General features: G+C 43.7%; 1 long non-coding RNA gene across 1 annotated transcript; it reads right to left on the bottom strand.

The window, feature by feature from the left end:
• On the bottom strand, window positions 1-27,890 carry LOC124521611 (uncharacterized). Its single transcript, XR_006964571.1, has 4 exons — window positions 27,850-27,890; window positions 18,026-18,150; window positions 17,868-17,925; window positions 1-140 (listed from the first exon to the last, which is right to left on the bottom strand). It is a non-coding gene; the product is annotated as an uncharacterized LOC124521611 (long non-coding RNA).

The following is a 27,890-nucleotide window of genomic DNA, read 5'->3' as shown; positions in this document are numbered from 1 at the left end:
AACTCATGAACAGTGAGATCATAACCTGAGCAGAAATCAGTCACTTAACTGAAAGAGCCACCCAGGTTCCCCCACAGTTCAGGTTTCTGTATCCGGATCTTCTTCTTCCCCAAGCCAATGATCCCAGAAATGTCTTCTCTCTAAGAAAAAGCATACCCACACATGGAGTGCCAAAGTACAACACAAAAACCAACCATTCATACCCACAGGAATATCCATTTGGAGGATGGATGAGATGTCTTTACATTTCTTTCCTTTCTCTCCCTCCTTTGTCCCTCTCCTCATTGCCACCTATAAAATACACTTAGGAGGTAACTTTGTTCCAGGAAAGGGCTTACTGTGGGATTCCTTGAAGTCAAATGCCACTTCACCCCTCTCACTCCTGCACTTGAAGCATAACTGGGTGTGCCCATGTTTGATTTGAATGCTGGTTTTTAGCATCACATCTGTTATTCAAGCCCAGGAACACCTAGACTCTCTAAACAACCTGGGTTATTTGGCTAACTCTCACAGTCCAACTGTGAAGTGTTTCCCAGGTGATTCCAATGTGTAGGCAGAGCTGAGAACCACTATCCTAGATGGTCCATTAACTCTCTTCCAGCCCTAAATTCCATGGCATAGAGATTGTAACATCTTCCAAAGCACTGCATGTCCTAACTACTCCCCACTAAGAAAATGCATCTATGTCCTTTGCTTACCTTCGAAACCAAACCCATAACTAGGCTGGAGTTACAAACCATTCACCATCTGGTCTCAGAATATCTTTCCAGCTGCCTCTCTCACCCTCTCTCCTTCCCTACTTTGGGCAGGACACAGCCACACCAGATTACCCTTGATTTCTCTCAAATTCCAGGCTCTTTCAGGCCAGCGTCCCTTTGCTCACACTGTGCTCTGCCCATGCTGTACTCCACCCCAGACTGCAAGGAAGTTCCTAGCTTTCCTTCAAGACTAGGTCAAATGTCACCTCTTATGGGACGCTTTCTCTGATATGCACCTCCGTTATGCACCTCTGATATGCACCTCCCTTAATTCAGGCCCAACTGCTTAGGCCTTTTGTCCTGGCTGCTCCCTCTCTGGTCCTTCAGCACTATATGCAGCAGGGTTGTGCTGACAGTGCAGAGCCTACTTGGGATTCTCTCTCTCACTCTCTCTCTCTCTCCCTCTCTCCTCCCTCAAAATAAATTAAAAAAAAACATTTTTAAAAATCTTTTAAAAATCTTTTAAAAATGTTAGGCTAAAATACATCAAAATTTCTGAGGGTTTGTGTGTGTGTGTGTGTGTGTGTGATCCTGTAAATTTTAGCCAAAGGCAACTGCCTCACCCTAGTTCAGGCCCTGGGATATTCTGTGTCCCTTAGCACTGTGGCTGACTTTCTTACTTCATTCATGTTTCATGTTTCTTGAGATAGGCCTGGATTGCAATGTATTTTCCTCTCAGGACTGCCTTCGCTGCATCCCAAAGCGTTTGGATTGTTGTATTTTCATTTTCGTTTGTTTCCATATATTTTTTGATTTCTTCTCTAATTGCCTGGTTGACCCACTCATTCGTTAGTAGGGTGTTCTTTAACCTCCATGCTTTTGGAGGTTTTCCAGACTTTTTCCTGTGGTTGATTTCAAGCTTCATAGCATTGTGGTCTGAAAGTATGCATGGTATGATTTCAATTCTTGTAAACTTATGAAGGGCTGTTTTGTGACCCAGTATATGATCTATCTTGGAGAATGTTCCATGTGCACTCGAGAAGAAAGTATATTCTGTTGCTTTGGGATGCAGAGTTCTAAATATATCTGTCAAGTCCATCTGATCCAATGTCTCATTCAGGGCCCTTGTTTCTTTATTGACCGTGTGTCTAGATGATCTATCCATTTCTGTAAGTGGGGTGTTAAAGTCCCCAGCAATTACCACATTCTTCTCAATAAGGTTGCTTATGTTTATGAGTAATTGTTTTATATATTTGGGGGCTCCGGTATTCGGCGCATAGACATTTATAATTGTTAGCTCTTCCTGATGGATAGACCCTGTAACTATTATATAATGTCCTTCTTCATCTCTTGTTACAGCCTTTAATTTAAAGTCTAGTTTGTCTGATATAAGTATGGCTACTCCAGCTTTCTTTTGGCTTCCAGTAGCATGATAAATAGTTCTCCATCCCCTCACTCTGAATCTAAAGGTGTCCTCAGGTCTAAAATGAGTCTCTTGTAGACAGCAAATAGATGGGTCTTGTTTTTTTATCCATTCTGATACCCTATGTCTTTTGGTTGGCGCATTTAATCCATTTACATTCAGTGTTATTATAGAAAGATATGGGTTTAGAGTCATTGTGATGTCTGTATGTTTTATGCTTGTAGTGATGTCTCTGGTACTTTGTCTCACAGGGTCCCCCTTAGGATCTCTTGTAGGGCTGGTTTAGTGGTGACAAATTCCTTCAGTTTTTGTTTGTTTGGGAAGACCTTTATCTCTCCTTCTATTCTAAATGACAGACTTGCTGGATAAAGGATTCTCGGCTGCATATTTTTTCTGTCTAGCACACTGAAAATCTCGTGCCAATTCTTTCTGGCCTGCCAAGTTTCAAAAGAAAGATCAGTCACGAGTCTTATAGGTCTCCCTTTATATGTGAGGGCACGTTTACCCCTTGCTGCTTTCAGAATTTTCTCTTTATCCTTGTATTTTGCCAGTTTCACTATGATATGTCGTGCAGAAGATCGATTCAAGTTACGTCTGAAGGGAGTTCTCTGTGCCTCTTGGATTTCAATGCCTTTTTCTTTCCCCAGTTCAGGGAAGTTCTCAGCTATTATTTCTTCAAGTACCCCTTCAGCACCTTTCCCTCTCTCTTCCTCCTCTGGGATACCAATTATGCGTATATTATTTCTTTTTAGTGTATCACTTAGTTCTCTAATTTTCCCCTCATACTCCTGGATTTTTTTATCTCTCTTTTTCTCAGCTTCCTCTTTTTCCATAATTTTATCTTCTAGTTCACCTATTCTCTCCTCTGCCTCTTCCATCCGAGCCGTGGTGATTTGCATTTTGTTTTGCATTTCATTTAAAGCATTTTTCAGCTCCTCGTGACTGTTCCTTAGTCCCTTGATCTCTGTAGCAAGAGATTCTCTGCTGTCCTGTATACTGTTTTCCAGCCCAGCGATTAATTTTATGACTATTATTCTAAATTCACTTTCTGTTATATTATTTAAATCCTTTTTGATCAGCTCATTAGCTGTTGTTATTTCCTGGAGATTCTTGTGAGGGGAATTCTTCCGCTTGGTCATTTTGGATAGTCCCTGGTGTGGTGAGGACCTGCAGGGCACTTCCCCTGTGCTATGGTGTATAACTGGAGTTGGTGGGCGGGGCCGCAGTCAGTCCTGATGTCTGTCCCCAGCCCACCGCTGGGGCCACAGTCAGACTGGTGTGTGCCTTCTCTTCCCCTCTCCTAGGGGCGGGATTCACTGTGGGGTGGCGTGGCCCATCTGGGCTACTTGCACACTGCCAGGCTTGTGATGCTGGGGATCTGGCATATTAGCTGGGGTGGGTAGGCAAGGTGCACGGGGGCAGGAGGGGCAGGCTTAGCTCGCTTCTCCTTAGGTGATCCACTTCAGGAGGGGCCTTGTGGCAGCCGGAGGGAGTCAGATCCGCTGCCGGAGGTTTGGCTCCGCAGAAGCACAGAGTTGGGTGTTTGTGTGGAGCGAGCAATTTCCCTGGCCGGAACCGGTTCCCTTTGGGATTTTGCCTGGGGGATGGGCGGGGGAGATGGCGCTGGCGAGCACCTTTGTTCCCCGCCAAACTGAGCTCTGTCGTCCGGGGGCTCCGCAGCTCACCCTCCCTTTGTCCTCCAGCCTTCCCGCTTTCCGAGCAGAGCTGTTAACTTATGACCTCCCAGACGCTAAGTCGCGCTTGCTGTCGTAACACAGTCCATCAGGCCCCTCTGCTTTTGCAAGCCGGACTCGGGGGCTCTGCTTGGCTGGCGAGCCGCCCCTCCGCCCCAGCTCCCTCCCGCCAGTCCGTGGAGCGCGCACCGCCTCGCCGCCCTTCCTACCCTCTTCCGTGGGCCTCTCGTCTGCACTTGGGTCTGGTGACTCCGTTCTGCTAATCCTCTGGCTGTTTTCTGGGTTATTTAGGCAGGTGTCGGTGGAATCTAAGTGATCAGCAGGACGCGCGGTGAGCCCAGCGTCCTCCTACGCCACCATCTTCCCAGAATCTCACTTCATTCATGTTTCAGCTCAAAGATCACCTCAAGCCAGAAATGGACTCACACATATGGTCACTGACTTACAAAAAAGGCCCTCATTGTGATTCAATGGAGGAAAGGGCAGCCTTTTCAGTAAATGATGCTGGAGCAATTGACTGTCCATATGTGGGATTAGTGTACTGTATTCTATGTAAATCATACTTCATAGAAAAAAGATAAAAGTATTAGCTATTCATGAGGCCATCTGGGACCATCTTGTTTGTTTGCTTGTTTATTGGAGAGAGATGGTGAATGGGGAAGAGGGGCAGAGAGGGAGACAGAGAGAAAGAGAGAGAATCCCAAGCAGGCTCCATGCACAGCGTGGAGCCCAACCCAGGGTTCGATCCCACAACCCTGGGATCATGACTTGAGCTGAAATCAAGAGTTGGACGCCCAACTGACTGAGCCAGCCAGATACCCCTGGGACCATCCTGTTTAGTATATGTGCTGCCGAAGCGAGCACAAGGGACCATCCTGTTTAAAACAGCACATGCATCACTCTCCAGCACAATACCCTGCTTCACCTTTCATGAAAGCACTTACCACAACTTAACACCGCATTAACCATTCACTGGTTTACTGTCCATCTAACTGCACTAGATTTGAAGTCCATCAGGGAAGGGATTTTGTCTTGTTAAGTGCTTAAAGCAATGCCTGGCACAGAGTAGAAGCTTGATTACTTATTTTCTGAGAGCCCTTAGCATACTGTCCAGTATGATGGCAAGAGGTGTGGAAGCAAGCACACAGGCTCTGGAATTTCACTACCTGAGTGTGTATTCTGATTCTGTTGCCTAGTACCTGAAGGCTATCAGGCAATTTTTCTCACCTTACTGTGCTTCAGTATCCCCATCTCTAAAATAGACAAAACCCCAGTTCTGGCCTAGCTGTAGCCAGAGCAAGGAGCTGAACCTTGCCATTCCTCTCATGGGGGGCCAGTGGGCTCATATAGCCTGGGACTCATCCTGCAATCAGCTCCCTGCTCTTACTCATACCTTCTCTTTGGAAGTCTCTGATATCTTTCAACCCTCTGAAAAGGAAGAGCATATTGTGTACAGTGCTGTTCCCCAACCACTGCTTCTAAAGTACATATCTCAAGCAGACTGTCTGTAGTTTATAAGACAGTTTGTTAGAGCTCCTGGTTTTCCCCTGGCATCTCTTTCTCCAAAATATTCTATGCCAGGATAGAAAGGGCAGTCCCAGCTCATGCAACCTTTAGACACTTCTACTAGCTTCAGATGCAAGTGCCCAAAGAGGGCAAGGAACTTACATTGGGTCCCATGGTGGACCAGGAACAGAAGGGAATTTTGACTTCCTATTCCAATGTTCTTTTGATTATGAGACCTCTTTCATTTTCCCATCTAAACTCTTTCCCCCAAACCCAGGCAAAGCCTCAAATCATAGTGAGTAATGCGTTTCTCAGACTCAAAGACAAGCTGAAAGAAGAGTGGGTTAGGCAAGATGGCATTTGTTGTGAAGCCAAAGCTTGGCTTTGTCTAGAGGAACTAAATTTTCACTAGAAGTGAAGACAAGTGTGTATCTTTAGGGCTGGCTCTAAGCAGGCTGCATATCACTTCTCCAGGCTGTTTTCTGCCCAGACACTGCAGCCCTCATAGACCCTTTCACCCAAGCATTCAGACCTATGTATATGTTCTGGATCCAAAGGTGCCCTACGCAATGTTCAAGCTTCTGCATATTTCAGGTTTAGTTATACATGGAAATGTGTTTCCATATAGAGACATTCATTCATGTAGTCAACAAACATGTTTCCCTACCAAGAGAGACACTGGGAGCTTCTGTCAGCATTATTACTGTTTTTTTTTTTTAACCATACTTCAGGTTCACCTGGTGATTTATAATTTTAGAAATAATTCCTGATTCACTTTATGCTTTCTTCTTTATAAAACCCATTTGAGGCCCACCTGGTGATTTCACCGTTATAAATGGGAAAACTGAGGCTCAAAGACCAGGATGTACTTTCTGAAGATCAGAGTTAGTGGCAAACCCAGTACTAGAACTCAAGTTTCCTGAGTCCTTTTTCTGTGCTAACTCCATAGCACCAGGCCACCTCCTCCAGGCATATGCTCCTACACTCTCTCATGGGCAACTGTTTTAGTATTTGAATATCCCTCACTTTTCTTTAATGTCCTACCCCAATCTATGCAGCTAGCATATGCAGTCCAGCTCCTCTGCTTCTGTCACTATGTAACATCTGAGACTTCACAGAGTGTTTTGCCAAGAGAGGCCCTGAATTTCCCCTGAAGGTATAGAGGGAAGAAGTCAGTGGGGAGGAGAATGGAGTGGCTCAGAAATGACTTTAGTGCCAGGGCAGTAAAGAGAAACTGAATGTACTTGCTGCATCTGTATCCCCACCATGTGCTCCACTCTCTGGCTGGCATTGCAGGGTTTTGCTAAGACCTCTAGAAGATGTTCTTATTCACAGAGAGAGAGAGATAGAGAGAGCAATCCCTATGGAGCCCAGCAGTCCCCACTCGGATGATCTGATTCAATGACTCCAGAATGTTTGTATCTCAGGAAAAGTCAAGGCACAGCCTACCCTGATGGAAGGAGCTTCCCACCCAATTTCACAGTGCCACCTACCTTGCTGGATGTCCCCCACTCTGCAAAGTGACCAGAAATTTCTTCAGGAAAACTATAACTTCATTGTCTCATTTATTGACCTCTAGGAAACCTTGCCCAGGGATAAAGCTGAGGCCCACATCCTTTAGTTTCTCTTCAGCCCACCCAATCTGAACCTGGCTGCTAGGCCTCAGAGGCTGGATTCCCTAACTTCTCCCTTGAAGTTCACTTTTTCCAGAGAACCTTCCTTAATTAACTCGATTTTTCTCCACAACCCCTCCCCCAGCTTCATTCTTTCCTGCTCTCTACCCTGCTCTTTATCCTAGGTGGGCAGGAGGCAGGTGATCCTTAGGGACAGTATCACTTGGTCTCCCTTGCCCTCTGGCTTCCCATTGGGTTCAGTCAATGGGAAGCACCTGCAAGGGTTAAGAGAGGAGTAGAGTGAAGTCAAGATGTTTCTACTTCTCACCTACCTACCTGTGGTAGCACCTTCTTCTGATAGAATTACCCCTCCTGTTGGTGGCCACCTTTCTATGACTCAAACTCTCTGGAACAGCAAACAGGCCAGCCCCTCACTCAGCTATCTGCCCACTGGGGACCACCTCTCTGGGGTCATGGACTAGGGAAACCACCCTTCTTCTTCTCCCCTGGATGGGAGAAAAGCAGAAGGGAACCAGCAGGTACTTTAAAGAGGGCTATGAGCAGACAGGAGGTGTTCTTTAGGTTGTTGTGACTAGGAGTGCAAGCACAGGGAGAAGGAAATCTCTGGCAGAACTTGGCTCATCTCTGAGGGCCCTTGACTGGCTGGGGTAGTAGACTCTGCTATCTCTTTGCTTCCTGCCTTCCTTCCTTTCTCTGTTACCCCCTTACCTGCCTCCCTCCTTCCCAACCCCCTTGCTGTCACCATAGTCACACATGTATTCATTCACATAGTATCACACACACACGTACACACAGAAACTGGCTCCCCCATGCACTGGCACTCATGTACACACATTTACATGCAGTTGTCAGCATCATGTGGTACAGACTCCCTTTCCCTTCAGCCTCATCCATGTCCTTCAGAGACATGCAGGGACTCACACACAGACTCACAATGATAATCTCTCTCTCTCTCTCTCTCTCACACACACACACACACACACACACACGCACACACACACAACGGCCCTGTCTGAATTGCTTTAAAAGCCTAGCTTTCTTCCTTTGTCCTCCCCAGCTCCACAGGTACTCCCATCTACCTCTCCAGCTTTGGAGAAGAACTTGGGAACTCAGGCCTGGCTATGACCCCATAGTCTCATCTGAGCAGCAGAATACTGCTTGCTAGCTTATTTGTTCCCTGGAAAGTCAGGAAATACTTATTCCTGAGAGGGAGAAGGGAGGTATCAGAGGCCTTTCCTGCTCTAAGGTGCCAGGCACTCACCCTGTCTTCCCCAGGGCTCAGCAGGCAAGGCAAAGTCAAATAGCTGGAAAGGGCCTGGCTGGCCCAGCTATCCCCTGGCCCTCCCCTCCTCAGCCTGACCTCACTAGGGTAGTTGGAGTTAAGAGGTAAGTTTTTCATCCAACAAATTGTTTTGAACATCTATTATGTGCTACACACAGAGGATACAGTGATGAACAAGATATTTGATCCTTCTTCCTTATGAAAGTAGAGGGAGAAACAGGTTGCAAATCTGTCAAATCATTAATTACCATGATTTGTGGTGAGCTCTATGATGGGAAAGTATCTATCTTGGAGGGCCAGGTAGATTTCCTTGAGGAATTGACAGTTAAACTGAGCTCTGAAGAATGAAAAGGATTTAAACTAGGCAATAGTGTGGTCGGGCAGAAGAAGAGTATTTCAGGATGTGGAAACAGCATGGACAAAGGCCTTGAGGCTGGAAACATTTGGGAGTGTTTGAGAAGCCCAGTGGGGTTAGAGTGTAGTGAAAGCAGGAGAGAGTGGTAGGGAATGACATGGGAGAGGTAAGGAGAGGCATGCTAAAGATTGGACTTGATTCTAAGGATAATAGGAAACTATTGGAGGGTTCCGTGCATGGGAGTAGCATGGTTTGATTTTCATTTTTATTTTTTTTAAGTTTTTTTAATGTTTTTTTTTTGGGAGAGAGAGAGAGACAGAGTATGAGCAGGGGAGGGGCAGAGAGAGAGAGGGAGACACAGAATCCAAAGCAGGCCCCAGGCTCTGAGCTGTCAGCACAGAGCTGGAAGCAGAGCTTGAACTCACAAACCACAAGATCACGGCCTGAGCTGAAGTCGGACACTTAACTGACTGAGCCATCCAGGCACCCTGATTTGCATTTTAGAAAGGTCATTCAGGCTTTGGTGGGAAGGATGGATTGGAAGAAGGCAAGAGCCAACTCAGAGAGACCAAAATGAAAGTATATCAGGGAAAGTCCAATTAAGGAAACAACCCATGCTGTATCTTTCTTTTTTTAATTTTTAATTTTTAATATTATTTATTTTACTTAAATATAAGTCCAAATTAGTTAACATATAGCGTAATAATGATGTCAGGGATAGAACTTAGTGACTCATGACTTATATATAACACCCAGTGTTCATCCCAACAAGTGGCCTCCTTAGTGGCCATCATGCATTTAGCCCATTCCCCCACCCAACACCCCTCCCACAACCCTCAGTTTGTTCTCTATATTTTAGAGTCTCTTATCATTTGCCTTCCTCTCTCTTTTTATCTCATTTTTCTCTCCCTTCCCCTATATTCATCTACTTTATTTCTTAACTTCTACATATGAGTGAAATCATATGATATTCATCCTTCAAACAGAAGGAATTTAACATGTGAACAGGGTTACACAGTGAACAGAAGAGCTGAGAAGCCAAATAGAGGATGGTGAAGCAGCCCACAGTTTAACAGCAGCAGGAGGCCACTGTCATCCTTAGGCTGGAGGAACAATGGGAAGTGGTGTCATGTTACTGGATCCCATAAGCTGGCTAATTAAGTGGGAACTAGAACCACACAGAGTTGCCTAGTGACAGATGGAGCACAGAGGGGACATAGCGGCTGCCATAGCCAGTGCACAAAGCAGAACCAGAGGTAGAGAAAGACTTACTTCCTCTTGCTATCTAATCTTCCACCAGTGCCTCCCATTGGCCAGACCCAACATAGAACAGAGGGAGGGAAGGGCCAGAGACAAGATCTGAATATAAACTCACAAATGACAAACACAAAAGGCTGGTGTCACCATCCAGGTAATGAATGCTGGTGGCCTGAGCTAGGTGGACTAACTCATTGCTTTGCTACTCCCTGCACCCAAACATCATGACATTTCCAGCAGCCCATCCCAAAGATAAGCCTTCTTGAGTATCTTATGGTCAGGGAAAGTGTGATAGGGTTGAGGCACAGAGCACAAAGGAGGCTCCAGTCACAGGCTGTCACATTTCTAGGAGGACAAATCCCTGAGCAGAGGTTTCAAGTACTCAGGCTACCACTGCTTCCTTCTCACCAAATCTCCAAAGTACTAATTGTTCCCATATCTTCTGGACATCAGGAAAATTCTAGAATTCTCAGTCCTTTCTAGGAGAGTCTGTCCTATGACTTTGCTAATCTCATCTTCTTAGAACACAGCTCTGGCTCATGACACTCCTTGACTTGAGAACTATCAATGGCTCCCCATTACCTGTAGGAGAAAGTCAAAATTTAGCTTGTGGACATCTGTGATTGTCTAGGAACTGGCTCCAATCTACCTCCCTAACTTGATCTCCCCCTTCTATTAAATAGTAGTACTAATTGCTATTTATTGAGATGTCTACCATGTGCTGGATGTTATTTTAAGAGCTCTACATGTATTATCTCATCAAATTCTTATAATATCCCTATACAGAAGGTCTTATAACTATCCTCACTTTGCAGATGAGGAAACTGAAGCCCAAAGAAGTAAGGTAAAATTTCCATGGTTACACAACTGTAAGAGCCAGAGTTGTAGCCTCTATCCATAACTGATGCTTTACTCAGTTTGTACCCACCATGCCACGCATCTTTGGATTCTTTTTTGCTTCCTTTCCTTTGTTTGTCCTAGATGAAATTCTATGGGATCCAGTGTCTTTTGGGAAGGCTCTCTCGATCCTCCCCATTCATAGTGCTTTAAACATAGCAATTCTGTGAGCAGAAACTCTCTTAACTCTCATGTGGCATCATAAACCAAGCCTAGTCTTCCAAGACAGACAGATCTCAGTGTGAAAGTTGTGACCTTAGGCAAGTCATTTCACCTTGCTAAGCAGCCTCAGTTTCCTCATCCCTAGTATGGAGCTAATGATAATTTAGAGCCTCCAAGGTGGCCAGAGACATTAAGTGAGGCAGTGAATAAAAATGAAGTCTCTGACAGTGGAAGTAGCATCTCTTGGGTTGCTGGTTTCCTTAACATGTTCATTGGTATTCTCTCTCAGAGAATTAAGCTATAAGTTGGGGAGGCAAAGGCCCTTCCCTGAATGGCTGTGTCCCTGAAGAAAAGAAATGAAGTGGTCAATTATTATGGCCCCTCCACATTCAGCTCTGTGTTCTGTGCTCTATTTACCTTCTCTTCTGCACTTTGATGGCTCCCCTTGAGGCAGTGTCATTATCCTCATGTCACAGATAAGAATGCCAAAGCCTTATAAAAAGAAGTGAGAATAGAAAACAGGCCAGCCTGAGGCTCAGGCCCCTGCTCTGAAAAGCAGGCCCCAGTGCATTGTGGGAAAAGCTGTTCTATTGCCAAAGAAAGGCCCAGTCCTTCCTACTTTCCAGAGTCTTGGTATAGAAGAGCCACCTTCTGCCAGTCATAGATGGTGGTACCCACTGTGTCTGGTGAGTTTTACTCTATAGACTGCACATGCCTTTGAGGCATCCTCTGGGATTAAACCACTTATCAAACACTCCCTAGAGTAAACCACCCATGATATCACCAAAGCTCTCCATGCAGACAGATATTCACAAACCATAACAATGTTTTAAAACAATTTATAAAAGAATATTACATCCAGCTCAGGATAAATGGGGTTGGCCTTGGGTATAGGGCCCAAAGTGTGAGCCACTACAAATCTGGCAGCAGAGTCGGGCTATGTATTCATCTCTCTGGCCCTGTACTCCAACTTCTAATTTGTATATAATTCATAAATTTTTACTTCCTGTAGCAAATATTTCTAGAACTCCAGCCTGTGGCATCTGTGACTATGAAAAACTGCGACAGAATGCAAAGAAGAAACCAAATAGGGAAAAAGCAAATTCCCACCTACTACCTGATTTCTTTCAGATCCTGGACCTGTGGGCTGGTACGTATTTGCATGTCTGGAATCTGTTCTCACTGGCCACCTCTGCTCACTAGCTTCTTTCCTAGAATAATGTGTTCTTCTGTGTGCTTCTCTCTTGTCCTCCAGAGAGCCTCACACAGCCTCAATGCTTGAAATATATATGGACTGATAAATCACCCAATGCCTATAACAGTCATCCTTCACCCACATATATGTACTGCATTTAACAGTTGGGGAAGTGCTTGCACATACATTATCTTATTTGACCCCCACCCCCCACCAAATGTGCAAAGAGGTACCATGAGAGAGAGATGGTAAGTGGAATGCACACTGGACAGGGATGCAGGACTCCCAGGTGCAAGTCCTGCCATGGCTACTTATTCTGTGACCTTAAGAAACTTTTCCCCTAACTATAAAATGAGGGGATTGGATCAGTTCAGGTACATAAGTTTACACAATAGGCAGTGGCTACCTGGATCACTACCTGGAGGTAGATTCTGAGGACATCTAGGCTAAAGGAGAAGGAGTGAATGAATCAGCAATATCTGCCATGGATGAGGGAGAGGGAAGCAATAGCATACCACCCTTTTACCCTCTTTGGATTAGGCGGTATTTAAGAGCCCATTCAGTTCTGAGGGTTTTGGGTTCTCAAGTGCTTTGCCCCAGAGGCTACTCAATGAGCTGAAGGCAGAGCTGTGTCTAGACCCATTTCTCTACTTCATAGGCTTTTCATCTCCCCTTCCAAGCTCCACTGGGGCACTGAATAATTTACTTAAGTCCTAGGTGCCAAATTGATATTTTCCAAGTATTTGTTTTGTAGCTTGGGGAAAGCTACTTCTCCAAATGTTGTTTTCAAGGTAAACTCATGTTGTAGCCTTGATCAGTACTTTAATATTACATGCATTTAATGGATAAAATTTGGTAAGAACTGACAGTAAAGTGAAGAAAATAAAAATCATATATAACTTTGCCACCCAGGGTCATCGGTGTACACATTTTGGTGTACTTCTTTGTAGTCTTTTATATGTACATATAAATATATATATATAATATGAATGTATATATTATATATGTATATTTTAAAAGTATTTAAAAATTGTATGAGTACATAAAATAAATATATAAAAATGTACATTTAAATAGATATATATATATTTAGCATTATATAGCAAATATATATTTAGCATTAATAACATTATATATATACATATATACATATATATACACATATATACATATATACATATACATATATACACACATATATACATATATATACATATATATGTATATATATGTGTATATATATATGTGTATATATATACATATATATAATGCTATTAAGGAGCCTCCAAAATTGTGATTTAAAGAAATAGCGGTCCAGTGTTCTATCTTGTGGGTGAGCTGTAATTTATTTAAACAATCTCCTATTGTTGGGTTTTTAGGGTGTTTCCAATTTATCTTAAGCTGCCAAGTTTTAAACAGTGCAGAGAGTCTTCTTAGTGCAAAATGGCTTCAGCACAGGGCAGGGGAATGGCTGAGATGTACTCTTAAATCTCCTCTTGTGCTAAATACCCTCTCCAAGGGAATGTCTTCTTTTCTGTTCTGCCTGGGAAATTTATTTCAGTAATCGTTGGGATTATTTTTGTCTGCTCTCTGAGCTGACACACTATTCCTCTATTCCTCCAAGTTCTCAAGTGGTTCTTCAACTAAATCCAAGCTGCTTATAGTTTTGGCCTTCTTGGTGATAAATCCCCATTCCTGGCTTATCCATCCACCCACTGTGGTAGCTGCCAAGAAGCAGTCTTTGCCAGGGCCCACAAAATTAACTTTAGGGGTACCTTCCAGAGCCAAGTGGCCAACCAGAGCAGCCAAGATCCTTCTAGAGTTGGCATGGGAGGAATGTAGGGACAGCTGAAGCCAGGGACTATGGTGGCAAGAATGTCTGAAGGGTGTCTGCAAGATGGGAGACCTAACCTGTGGAGTCTTCTGTTCATGACCAGGGGACTCCTGAGTTTCTGGTGGAGAAAACAAATGAAACAAAGACAAGAATACCAATGATTTCTCACACACTTTCTGAAGTATACCAGCTGACATTGCCTTCCCCCTCTATCCTTAGGAACTAGATGGGGCAAGGGTTATGGTTCTCATTTGAAGCATAAGGTAAATGAAGCCCAGAGAAGAGAAATTACCCAGGGAGGAAAACCTATCCATCCATTCACTAGATGAACAAAGTCAGGCACTATGCTGGTCACAAAGATGAATACAGCTCAATCCTTATCCTTTACTGGGCAATAGCCACGTGACAGAAATGGCAAACAAGAGAGATGTGGTCCCCACCATGAAGAAGCTCTTTTGACTATCAGGTTGGTTACTTGCACAGGCTGCTCTGTCCAGTCTCTGGCATGGACTGTATACTAGGGTGCTAAGCAGGGTCCCTAGGACTTTTGGAGGCTGGACAGAGGATTGTAGCCTTCCATACCTCTATGTTTGTGGACTGAGTGGCATATCATTCCTCTGGACCAATACTATTCCCCTGAGGAGGGATCTGAGCCATGAGTGCACAATTCAAATGATATAGCAGAGGTTTCAGGTTTTTCTTCCTTCAGGAGTAGTAGGCTCCCTGTGGCTGGGGATGTGCAAGTGGAGGCTGTGAGAACACCTGCTGGGATGCTATAGAGAGTTATGAGGCATCAGGAGCCAGTGGCAGTGGGCATGGAGTGGAACCAGGTGGACTTCCATATCTTTTCCTGGTTTGGAAGCTGAAATTTAGAGATTCTGCCCAATTGTTTTCCAGAGATGAACCCAGAGAGTTCCGCCATAGACAGATAGTGGGACACAGTCCCCCAGCCAGGTCAACAAAGTTCCCCTTTGGCTAGTAAGTTGTCTCCAAGAGACCTCTTGATATCCCTGCCATTCTCCTTATGCCTCAAGAACTCTAGTCCCCATCCTCAATGTATCCTTTGTTGCTAGGTGACAGATGAGCCTTGGACACCAAACCTACTGTGGTTTGGCATCTGCCTGGAGGAGGTAGGAGATGCTGGGGATCAGGTAGCAAGTTTTATGCCTCATAATGCAGGTCTACTCTGAGCATTGTGTAGCCCAGCCATGCCCCTTGCTCCTGCTGACCCATCTGGAGTCTTAGTGTCTGAAGTACTCAGTAGAAAATACATAACTGGGCAAGAGTTTCCCAGGGAATGGAATAGTGAGAGAAGGAAGGAAGAAAGAAAGGAAGAAGGGAAGGAAGGAGAGGAGGAGGAAGGGAAGGAGGAGGGATAGAGGAAACTTTTATCAAACTTCACCTATGTGCCATGCCCCATATTAAACCCCAAAGGAAGCATGGTTTAATGGAAAGAGCAAAGACTTTAGAGTCAGATGTTCATTCATTCATTCACTCACAATTTTATCCATTTATATAACAAATGTTTATTGAACTCACTATGCATCAGGCATTGTGCTAGATACTGGGGATATACAGTGAAAAACCATGACCTCTGACCTCATGAAACTACAGTCTGCTGGGAGAAACAGACATAAAGCAAATCATTCCCCCAATTTGATTCCAAATTACAAAGTGTGATAAATGCTCTGAAAAAAAAAAAATAGAAAGGCTTTGAGAGTATATAGCAAGGGGAGCACAATTCAGGTGGTGGGGAGGGGAGTGTCAAAGAAATCCCCTATGAAGAAAAGCCCTAAAATGAGACCTAAAGGTTGAGTAGGAGTTGCTAAATCAAGAGCCAAGGGAAGAATGTTTCACATAGAGGGACTACTTTAAGCTAGGGCTTCAAGATGGGGAAGAGATCAGAGTGCATGAAGAATTGGAAGGAGAGTGTTATTACTGGGGCAAAGAGGTTCAGCCACCCTGCGGGATTTGTTCCTTCCTAATCCCCTTCCAGGTATCCAAGTGTCAGGGACTGTAGGCTCCACTTGAAAGGAGGAATGAGGCCTGTGAAGGAAACCAGCTGCTCAGTTCCTATGGAAACAGTAACATGTCAAACCTCCCTAGTCCTGAGCCCAGCTCTGCCTTTCATCAAGCAACTCAGCATGGTACAGGAAGGCTTAGTGGGGCATTCTTGAAACTGTAAGCCAGCCTGGCTATCCTCACCTTGTTCTTAAAAATCTGCTTCTAGCACTCTGAACAATAGCCAAATTATGGAAAGAGCCTAAATGTCCATCAACTGATGAATGGATAAAGAAATTGTGGTTTATATACACAATGGAGTACTACGTGGCAATGAGAAAGAATGAAATATGGCCCTTTGCAGCAACGTGGATGGAACTGGAGAGTGTTATGCTAAGTGAAATAAGCCATACAGAGAAAGACAGATACCATATGGTTTCACTCTTATGTGGATCCTGAGAAACTTAACAGAAACCCATGGGGGAGGGGTAGGAAAAAAAAAAAGAGGTTAGAGTGAGAGAGAGCCAAAGCATAAGAGACTCTTGAAAACTGAGAACAAACTGAGGGTTGATGGGGGGTGGGTGATGGGTATTGAGGAGGGCACCTTTTGGGATGAGCACTGGGTGTTGTATGGAAACCAATTTGTCAATAAATTTCATATATAAAAAAAAATAAAGTGCTTATTGAAACAAAAAAAATTTAATATATTAAAAAAATCTGCTTCTAGTGCCCCCACCCCAAATATTTTCTGATTGCCTATTCTGTGCCAGGCCTATGCTGGGTGCTGAGGATCTAAAGATGAATTTGACAGTTTCTCCCTCAATGAGTGGGGAGACAGGCATAAATAAACAATTACATTTATCATCAGGAAGTCTTCAGTATCTAACTTTAATCTCTCCTGCTGCATTCTGGGATGATGTCATGCCAGATTCTTTTATATAAGTCCTCCCTCAGTTTCCTGACATCACCTTGGTAGGCTACAGTAGAAGCTTCAGCCATCAAGCTGAACTTCTGCTACTGTTCTCTGATCACCAGGAGTGAAGACTTCCAATTTCCCTCTGGCTTTTATGTCTCCACTGCTCTGTCTCCCAACACCCAGAACTCAACAGAAAAGTATTTATGTGAGCCTGAGCTAGTGGTAGGGGTGGGGTGAGGTGAGGTTCATCAGAAGCCTATGAATTCCTACCTCTCTGAGAATCAGAGAATGGAAGGGGACAGTGGACTTCAACTTATTCCAGAAGTTCTCCTGGACTTACCCCGGGAGTAGAAAGCACCCTGGGATCCTGAGGGATTTGGCGGCAAGAGTCATAGAGACACTGGACAAGGAGAGGCCCCAGTCTCCTACCCCTCCTACCCCAAGCCATGTCAATTGCTAGCTGTGTCACCATAGGAGTGTCAGCCATTCTTCCTGGGGGGCACAAGAGGAGAGCAATCTTAGTGATAGAGAGTGGAGGCTTGAGAAACAGGCAGCTAGAGGTTGAATCTGTGTAAGCTGTGGGGTTGTGATAGGTATCACCAACATTCACCAATAGCAGTCTTTCTTTGCATTTCTAGGTACACAGAGTATTAGATGTCCCCATTTGCTTGAAGTTATATGTGACCATGTGACTAGTTCTGGCCAAAGAAGTGAGGACAAAAGTGACAGGGGTCACATCTGGATCTAAACATTTAATGGCAGGTCTTCAACTCTCTACATTTGTCTTCCATAGTTTCGGTAATGGTGGAAGCCCAGGTTTAGATGGTGGTGTTATTGTTTTAAAATGGTGGCTTCTCCCTCAGCCTGGATTCTCCTGCTGACCCATGATAAACATATAATATGAGTGACAGTGAACTTTCTTTTTAAATCCCTGAGATTTAGGTGATGTTTACTACTGCAGCATAATCTGGCCTGTACTGCCCCAAATGGGAAATTATGGGCAAGTTACTTACCCTTTCTGTGCCCCAGTTTCCTCATCTGTAAAATTAGAGTCATAAAAGTCCCAATCTCCTGTAAAGATTAAGTGGGTCATACATAATGGGCTTAGAACAGTCTGAGATATATGATAAAGCATATAATCAATGTTGGATCTATTACTATTGTCTCTTACCTGGAAAATCTTCTTCATCTTGATCTGATTAAGCAGAGATAAAGAAACAGACAATCATTTTGTGTTGGATCGTTCTGCGCAGCATCCTTGCCAAGTGCTATCTGGCTCTTCTGGAGGTCCTAGTACTGGTTATAAAGACAGAGGTGCAACATGTTCATAGATACCTTCCTTCTCTTCACCCCTAGTGCATCTATATTAGGGGTGGCACTCAGACCTGGGATTCCTTCCTCCTTGTCTGGTATGTGTTTTTTTGACACTGACAAAATGCAGGGCACTAGTTTCTGCTGTCACTGATATAGTCATGGGGGAAAGGAGCTAAGGGACTTTCCTCTCAAGCTGCTTGGAAATCATATAATCCCCACCCTACCCCCCACAGTCATCTGCCCCATGCTGTCATTGGACTTCCCTCAAAGACATCTCCCTAAACATGTGTCCTGGGCTCTGACCAAATTCCTCGGTTGCTCTCCTAACCTCTTATGTCCTTTTTGAAAGGGGCTTCCTACTGTCTTCCTCCATCAAACCACTGGTGTATTCTTCCCAGACTCACAAAAATTGGCTTTGTGCCTCTCCATTATCCATGCTTCCTGTGGTGTTCACACCCCCGCCCCCAGGCTGAATTTTAGCAGAGGCTGGGAACTAAGCTTGTTTGGCTCAAGTGTGGGAAGATAAAAAATATATTTGCACCTTATGGGACCCTGTGGTCACACTCATGAGGTACCATCTGAGTGATGTGGAGAGGCTGGACCCCAAATGTCACTCCTACCCATCACTCACAATGTCTCATTGCCATCATTTAGGATAAGGTATTGCCTTGCAAAGAACCCAGGAGAGCTACTGGTCCTGTTCATGTAGATTAATTAAGGTAGTTATCTGGTCTGAGGAATTCTTCATTGGAATCATCTGAGGTACATGTTATAGATGCAGATTTCTGAAGTGGTTTCATGGGGCTTTTTGTCTGCTATTGGAAGAAGGGCTGCTAGGGGAAGGGATGGAGCAAATTTTGAGCATTGGTCCTTATTGCTCCCATCCAGAACCCATCTACAACCTCTGCTTGTGACAATACCTCTGAGGTCTGAATTCAGATACCATTGTACCCTTGAGTCTCTACTTTTAAGTAAAATGAGAGTGGGGGCTCCACAAGATTTAGGAAAGCAGTTGTAGTATTTGCCACTTTGGAGAATAAGGACTAATAAGAAGCATGGGCTGAAACACAGCAAGAGGAGTCCATGCTCGAGTTGGAACTGCTGGTCAGACAGCACAAAGAATTCCTGGCAATAAGACTTCCTCCTATTTGTGCAATGGTATTGAGTTCTTTCATATTCACACTCTTCTTTAAGCATCTCATAGCACTGTGATGTGGATACTAATTATTTCTATTTTACAGAATTGGCAGTCGGATCTCAGAAAGATTAAGTCACTTGCTTAAGATCACATAGTTACTAAGTAGTAGAGGAGAGATTCAATTTTAGGTCTTCTGCCCCTCAGTGATGATTATAGGTCATTCTGTGTCAGCTGGATGGATGCTGGCACAGATTTCAGGTCTCAGAGAGGCCATCAAGTAGGTTGGAGGCCTCACAGTGTCCCTTACGCCCATTGTGATGTCTTCCTTCTCCTTAGGGAAGGTCTGAAAGAGATGGACCCCAGTCCTTGTGGGTAATTAATCTTGGGTAATTACATGCCTGAAATTGTTTTCCATTGGGCTCCCAGCTCTCAGAAGCCACTGTTTGAACAAGTGTGTCATCCCTGGATGATCTCTGAACTGGCCAATAAGGCACGTACATCTCTGCTGCAGTGGGGTACTTTTGGAGTAGAAATACAAGTCTCCATTATCCCCCCATGGGCTGATCCCGATAGCTTACCTGCTAGGTGACATTCAACCCAGTGAGAATGTAAATGGGGCACAAGTTGGCCTAGTGAAACCCCTATTTTAAAGTAGAAAAGCCAGAGTCAATTGAATAGAACTCTCTGCTGAGACAATTTGGAAGAGGAAATTTCCTAGCTCCTCTTTATGTCTTCATGGCAAGTAAGAACCCTCTCTGATTGGTCAATATATAAAGTATCCCTTTTTATGCTAGAAATAATCCACTGTGTGCACTCAAGCACCAGCCTGGGTGCAAAAGTACCAGGTTCTGGTCCCCTTTCAGCTATGAACTCACTGTGTGAGCTTCTTAACAACACACTTTCTCTCTCTGGGCTTCACATTCTAAGGGTATTTCCATTTAGTAGTTCAAAAGCCTCTGATCAGATGATGCTTTGTCAAGAGTTAATGTACATGTCTGCAATTAAAGATTCACTATGGAGAAGAAATTGACTGATGGAAAAGATAATAATGCATTAATTGGAAATATGTGGTTGTACTCAGATGTACTTAGGGATATTTAGTTGGGATGGAACAGAACAGAACATAATGGGATGGAGGTGGGCAGACAAGCTGATGGCCTCAGAAAGAAGGATGAGAGGTACAAACATGGAGATCTAGTAGAAATGACAAGGCAAAGGGATTAGAATAATGAAGAGAATGGAGAACCCCAAGATGGATGAAACTGAGCTACTTGAGAAAAATGTTGGCACTCATAAGTCTATTTGCTTACTGGACATCTCCCTTCAGAAGTGCCACCAGCAACTTAAAGCCACCATGGCTTTGGTTGGCTCCAACCCAACTCAGCATCTCTCTCCTTCTGAACCAGATCCTCCAACAAACTAGTCTCCAAGTCCAGTGGTTTTTTTTTTCTCTTCCCTACATCGCAAGTTTGAATCTGTCCCTTCCTCCATGTCTGCACTGGTACCACAAAGTCATCATCATCTTTCACTACTCACCTGGAACACCATACTGCCTCCTAACTGATTTCCCTGAGTTCACTCTTGCATCTCCAGCCAATGCTCCACATCTCTGAAATACTCTTCTGTGGTTCCCCATTGTTCTTTAGGTAAAATCCAAACTCCTCATCATGGCCTACAACTCCCCTCCCATGGTCTGACACATACTTTCTTCCCAGCTTCACTTCTTCCACTTCCTGGTAGATGGCAACACTCCTATCTTACAAACTTTGTATCTCAGACTTTGGCACACACTGCTTCCTCTGCCTGAAACATCTTCCTTTCTACTTCATCACTTGGCAAACTCTTCATCTTTTGAGCCTCAGCTTACACAACTTCTTTTTTGAAAGCCAGTCTGTGTTGGAGGTTTCTCTTCTGGGTTCCCACAATCCCTGGCTTCTCTTTGTCACAGACCTAATCACACTAACTAGTATGAATCTAGTTATATTTTGGACTCCTTTACTCAACTAGGATCAACTTGAGGACATAAACCATGTCTTATTTGTCTTTGTATGGCATCTTGTAGATGCTTAATAATTGTGTGTTGAATGAACATTCTGGAAACAGTCTGGTATCTTGTGCAGAGTAAGCCAATTTTTATTGGATTGAATTACTATCCATAGAAGAGGTGGTAGGTGTGGATGTCAATGAGTGAATAGGACTGGGAAAGAGTTTGAGGTAGTCAGGCAGAGTTTCAGCTGAAAGCTGAAGTTTCTGCTAGTAAGGACTAGGTAAGTTGAGAGAAGGGGAAGCCTATCCAGGCTGCAGGGCTAGGTGGGTGAATGTGAGGTGCATGCCACAACATGGAAACCAGAAGGAAAGATACCAGCTTTAGCCCTTTAAGGGGAAAAGGAGTTCTCTTTAATCACACTGCCCATTCCATACTTCATGGGCATGTGGGATGTTGTGCACACTGTGATGTTTTGTAGGTTGGATAGCTGATAATGGAAGATTTCGTCTGTGAGACTCCATCCATACCATGAATCTTTACTGAGCACCCACGATGTGCCAGGCACTGTTCTTGACACTGAGGAACACAGCGGTGACTATGAGAGGCAAAAACATAAAAACCCCTTCCCTCATGGAGCTCCCATTTGTGACAGGAGACAGACAATAAACAAAATAAATAAAATTTATAGAATGCTAAATGGTTATAAATCTATGAATAAAAAGTAAAGATCAAAGGGAACTAAGAAGTTGCTAGAGGGGGTGTATGTTTCAGACCTGTAGAAGGTAAGAAGCCCAGAGGAGGGGCAAGGCCAGGGTGAGGTGAGCTCCCCACTGGGCCTGTGAGTGGAAGCCACAGTGAGGTACCAGGGACCTAAGTGGGCACCCTGGAGATTAGTGTGAACCTGAAATTTCACGGTACCTGCATTCTCATCTATTCTCATTTCCCACTCCGGTCCCTGCCCTCACCACATATACACATAGTAATAGCACATCAACCCTCACAGTCCAGAACTGCTTCCTGGCAGCTACTTCCTTTCAGCTGAAACTGGTAATCATTGGGGGTGTGACTAACAAGTCTGGTTAACCAGTGCAGATTGTATCTGCTATCTCAGGTCCCTGAATTTATCAGGATGGCATGAATGAATGTAAGACACCACCACTAATGTATAGAAAATGTGCTCTGGGTATTATGTGTGCGTGTTGGAGTTGGGACTCCATGTGCAGCCTCACTGACTCTGGGAAGTTCCTGTTCTTTCTCTGTGCCTCAGTTTCCCCATTTGAAATATGAAGCTCCTGCCCTACTTACTTTGCAGGATACTTAAGGATGAAAATGATGTGAAAAGCTTAAAGGGGAATATAAAAATCTTTGGTGGATGCCATCTTCATTCACTCTTTTGCTGAGAGGTAGAAACATCCAAACTTCTCTAGCCATCCACATATAACTGGACCTTGGATGAACCTTTGGATGATTTCAGTAATTGGTTATCAGATGAGTTTGTATGTGCCAGAGAACGCGGCTGATGACCCATGGCAAGGAGGGAAAGGATATTGCCTCATCAGATAGTAAGAGGTGCCCTTTCTCCTCATTTGTGTACCATCCTTAGTGAAGAAACTTAAATATCTCTTTGGTAGACCCAGGATATTTAAGAAGTATTCATCACACCAGGCACTGCACTGAGCACAGCGCACGTGTGTGTGTGTGTGTGTGTGTGTGTGTGTGTGTGCCTGTGTGTATGTTTTGGTTATGGTGGGGAGAAACAAAAAGATAAACAAGATCTGGCCTTTACCTCAAGGGCTCACATTTTAGTAAGGGGAGAGATAGGGAGTCTTGAAGGGGAAGTCTTCCAGATAGGGTTTTAGATTCACCCTAGGTGTGGAGAAAGTGGTGGCTTGAGGCAAGGTCATCTAAGAGACTTTTGCTGTGGGCTAAGGAAGGGATGTTAGTATCTCAGACTAAGACAGTCAGTGAGAATGGAGAGGAGGGCATATGAGGAAGTGACTGCAGCCTTACCTGGCAAATGGTGGATTAAAGGGAATAAAGGGCTAAGTGAAATAAGCCATACAGAGAAAGACAGATACCATATGGTTTCACTCTTATGTGGATCCTGAGAAACTTAACAGGAACCCATGGGGGAGGGGAAGGAAAAAAAAAAAGAGGTTAGAGTGGGAGAGAGCCAAAGCATAAAAGACTGTTAAAAACTGAGAACAAACTGAGGGTTGATGGGGGGTGGGAGGGAGGGGAGGGTGGGTGATGGGTATTGAGGAGGGCACCTTTTGGGATGAGCACTGGGTGTTTATGGAAACCAATTTGGCAATAAATTTCATATATTGAAAAAAAATAAAAAAAATAAAGGGAATAAAGGGAAGGGGGCAAATTCAAAAAGCTTCCAAATTCACTGCTGCTAAGATCCATCTTCCCTTTCTTAGACTTGTGTAGTTGAATTAGGGGGTGAGGTGTGGAGCTAGTTGCAGGTTACATTTGGTGCTATAATTTTTTACCTTGTCCATCTCAACTCATTATTCCAGCCTGCAAAGAACTCTCTGACGCTTGGTTCACTGTCATCACTATTAGTCCTCTGGATTTCATGTAATTTGAAAATTCTCAAGACTTAGGCTTGAGAATTCTTAGCTCTACCACTTACTAGATGTGTGATCTTGGGTAAGATACTTAACTTCTCTAAAGTCACAATTTCCTCAACAGTATTATGGGGATAATAATAGTATTTACCCTATAAAGTTGATGTGAAAATTAAATGAGTTGATGTATGAAAATATCTCAATGCCTGCCATATTGTAAACACTTGATAAATGCTATTATCATTAGTGTTGAATGCATTTTGACTTAGTGTGCATATTGTGCCTGATTGTGCTAGATGCCCTGGGAGAAGCAGGGAAGAATTGGACCAGGTTTCTGAGAGAGAAATGCATACTTACTGGCCAGAATCCAAGAGGCTTAGGACTATAATAGAGAGAGGCTCAGAGTACTGTGAGAGCAAAGGAGAGAAGAGCAAGTAATTGAATTTAGTGAGGTGGAGAAGAGGTGAGCATGATTAGTTGAATCAAGTTAGCTATCTAACCAGAGAGCAGTCCACTTGGTGCTGCTTTACAGGTGGTCTGGCAGAAAATTCTATGCAAAAGGAATTCTGATATGAGAACTGGAGAAAAATCATCAAGCACCCAACACTGAAAATTGGATCAGAAAGAATGAAAAGAGAAGCTAAGAGTGAAAATCTAAACTCCTGCTGCAGAGGTCTCTGAAGTAGCTTAGAATCCAGTTCCAGCCTCCATGAGGCCAGATTATTCAAAGGTTCTGTCTCTTCAAGTCCCATATTTATTTACTTATTGTTCTATACATGAAACTTCCACTAATTGAGTTGGCCTGAGTGGATCACAGCTTCTTTTTAAAATTGTCTAAGTGGAGCTTTTTTAAATGAATAGCTTTATTGAGATATACTTCATATACTATACAATTCATCCATTAGTGAGTATACAATGCAATGGTTTTTAGTGTATGTGCAACTATTGACTGTGATGATAAAACATTTTCACAACCTCAAAAAGAAATCTTGCATCTGTATTACCAGTCATTCCCCCTTCCTCCTTTTCTCCAACTCCTGGCAACCAGGAGTATCTGTATTTTTGCCTACTACAGACGTTTCATATAATTGGATTCCTATAATACATGGCCTTGTATGACTGGCTTCTTTCATTTAATGTAATGTTTTCAAGGTGAATCTGTGTTGTAGTATGTGTCTGAATTTTATTTCTTTTTATTATGAAATAAATTTTCACTGTATAGATATAGCATATTTAATTTACCTATTCATCAGTTGATAGATATTTGGGTTGTTTCTACCTTTTGGCTATTATTAATAATGCTGCTATAAACATTCATGAACAAGTTTTTGTGTGAATATGTGTTTTTATTTCTTTTGAGTATATGCCTAGGATTGGAATTGCTGGGTCATGTGGTAGCTCAATGTTTAACCATTCAAGGAACTGCCAGACTGTTTTCCAAAGTGGTTGCACCATTTTACATTCCATCAATCAATCTATGAGGGTTCTGATTTCTCCACATCTTCAGCAACACTTGTTATTATCTGACTTTTTGATTATAGCCATCCTAGTAGTTGTGAAGTGGTATCTCATTGTGGCTTGGACTGTTGACTAATGATTTTGAGAAACTTCATGTAATTATTAGATATTTGTATATCTTCTTTGGAGAAATGTCTACTCAGATATTTTGCCCATTTTTAAAAATTGAATTGCCTATTTACTATCAGGTTTTAAGAGTTGTTTATATATACTATATATAAGTCCCCTGTGATCTGCAAATATTTCCTCCATCCTGGGATTGTTTTTTCACTCTCTTGATAATGTCTTTTATATCATAAAATATTTTCATTTTGATAACTTCAAATTTATCTATTTTAATTGTTTTTCTTGTGTTTTTGTGTCTTCCACAAGGATCCACTGCCAAATCTAAGGTTATTGTTAGGGGATGTCATAGATAAGACATGACCAGCGGTTGAACCATGAGCTGAACCAGGGCTCCTCACCCACTCCTCTGACCTTGAATGTGCATTCTGCTTGCCTTTATTGCCCCTATAAGGTGTCCCAAGGACATAGCCTTGAGATAGTGATGTGGTGTTGAGACCATCTGAATGGCATATGTGAGTGAACTCAGATCCCCAAATATATGAAACAAAAATGGACAGAATTAAAGAGAGGAATAAATGTTTCTACAGTAATTTTTGGAAACTCTAATATCCCACTTTTAATAATGGATAGAACCACCAGATAAAAGATAAATAAGGGGATAGAAAACTTAAACAATATTATAAACCAATTAGACCCAACAGACATATACAGAATCCTCAATCGAACTACAGCAGAATGCACAAAAAGCTGTAAAAGAAAGGGAAGTGGGAGCATACTAAACTACTTGGCTGCAAAAGGAACAAAATATATGAAGTCACAATAATTAAGGCAACCATTGTTTATTTTCAACATTTTGAATCAATGTATAGAGAAATCATGGAAGATTTAATTATGCTTATAGAGCAGAATGCAAATATCAATCTTGAAAATGCAAAATTAAAAATACAGGTGATAGAAAATGGGTTGTAGAAAGAAAAGCAGTAGGGAAAAGCAGGGCCACTAATATCCTTATCTCACAGAATGAAGAGTCAAGAGATACTATCTAGACTTGATAAACAAGAAATACAGGTACAAGTATATTGTCTAAAGCTACACAGAAAAGTAAAGGAGTGATTGAAACTCTTGAACATTGCTGATAGAAATGTAAAATGGCATAGTGTCCATTGAAAGATGGGAGTACATAGGAGTACAATATACAAAAATAACATGTATACCACAAAAACAAAAGTAGGGAGGTTGTATCTAAAATTGATAGATCAAGAAATAGCAGTTTATGTATATTATCATTAGGAATAAATGAAGGAACTAATTACCAGGAGAAACAAAAGAGGAGAGAGTCTGACATAGGAAAAAGGGAGCAAGGGAATGCTGGTCGTTATAATAAACACTTCTGCTCCTTGATTTTTAACCATATACATGTGTAATATTTTGATTTAAAAATATTTTTTAAACTCTGTAATTTTAACCATGCCTACTGTTGGCCTTAAATTTTTCTGAGTCTCTCCAATGATACAGGTTACATTATGCATTCTTTACATGTCATTCAAAGCCCTTCAAAATCTGGCCCTGACCTACATTATCAGCATCATAACAGCCTTGGGATTCTGCTGAGGGGAATTCTTCCGCTTGGTCATTTTGGATAGTCCCTGGTGTGGTGAGGGCCTGCAGGGCACTTCCCCTGTGCTGTGGTGTATAACTGGAGTTGGTGGGCGGGGCCGCAGTCCGACCTGATGTCTGCCCCCAGCCCACCGCTGGGGCCACAGTCAGACTGGTGTGTGCCTTCTCTTCCCCTCTCCTAGGGGCGGGATTCACTGTGGGGTGGCGTGGCCCGTCTGGGCTACTTGCACACTGCCAGGCTTGTGATGCTGGGGATCTGGCGTATTAGCTGGGGTGGGAAGGCAAGGTGCACGGCGGCGGGGGGGCAGGCTTAGCTCGCTTCTCCTTAGGTGATCCACTTCAGGAGGGGCCCTGTGGCAGCCGGAGGGAGTCAGATCACTGCCGGAGGTTTGGCTCCGCAGAAGCACAGAGTTGGGTGTTCGCGCGGAGCGAGCAATTTCCCTGGCCGGAGCCGGTTCCCTTTGGGATTTTGGCTGGGGGATGGGCGGGGGAGATGGCGCTGGCGAGCGCCTTTGTTCCCCGCCAAACTGAGCTCTGTCGTCCGGGGGCTCCGCAGCTCACCCTCCCTTTGTCCTCCAGCCTTCCCGCTTTCCGAGCAGAGCTGTTAACTTATGACCTCCCAGACGCTAAGTCGCGCTTGCTGTCGGAACACAGTCCGTCAGGCCCCTCCGCTTTTGCAAGCCGGACTCGGGGGCTCTGCTTGGCCGGCGAGCCGCCCCTCCGCCCCGGCTCCCTCCCGCCAGTCCGTGGAGCGCGCACCGCCTCGCCGCCCTTCCTACCCTCTTCCGTGGGCCTCTCGTCTGCACTTGGGTCCGGTGAC

This window comes from Lynx rufus, unplaced genomic scaffold (assembly GCF_022079265.1).
Source record: "Lynx rufus isolate CCGP_SWC_20201006 ecotype Redwood Valley unplaced genomic scaffold, mLynRuf1.p SCAF_30, whole genome shotgun sequence".
Classification (NCBI taxonomy): Eukaryota; Metazoa; Chordata; class Mammalia; order Carnivora; family Felidae; genus Lynx; species Lynx rufus.
The sequence above is the reverse complement of the archived record's forward strand: the minus strand, read 5'-3'. Positions and strand labels throughout refer to the sequence as shown.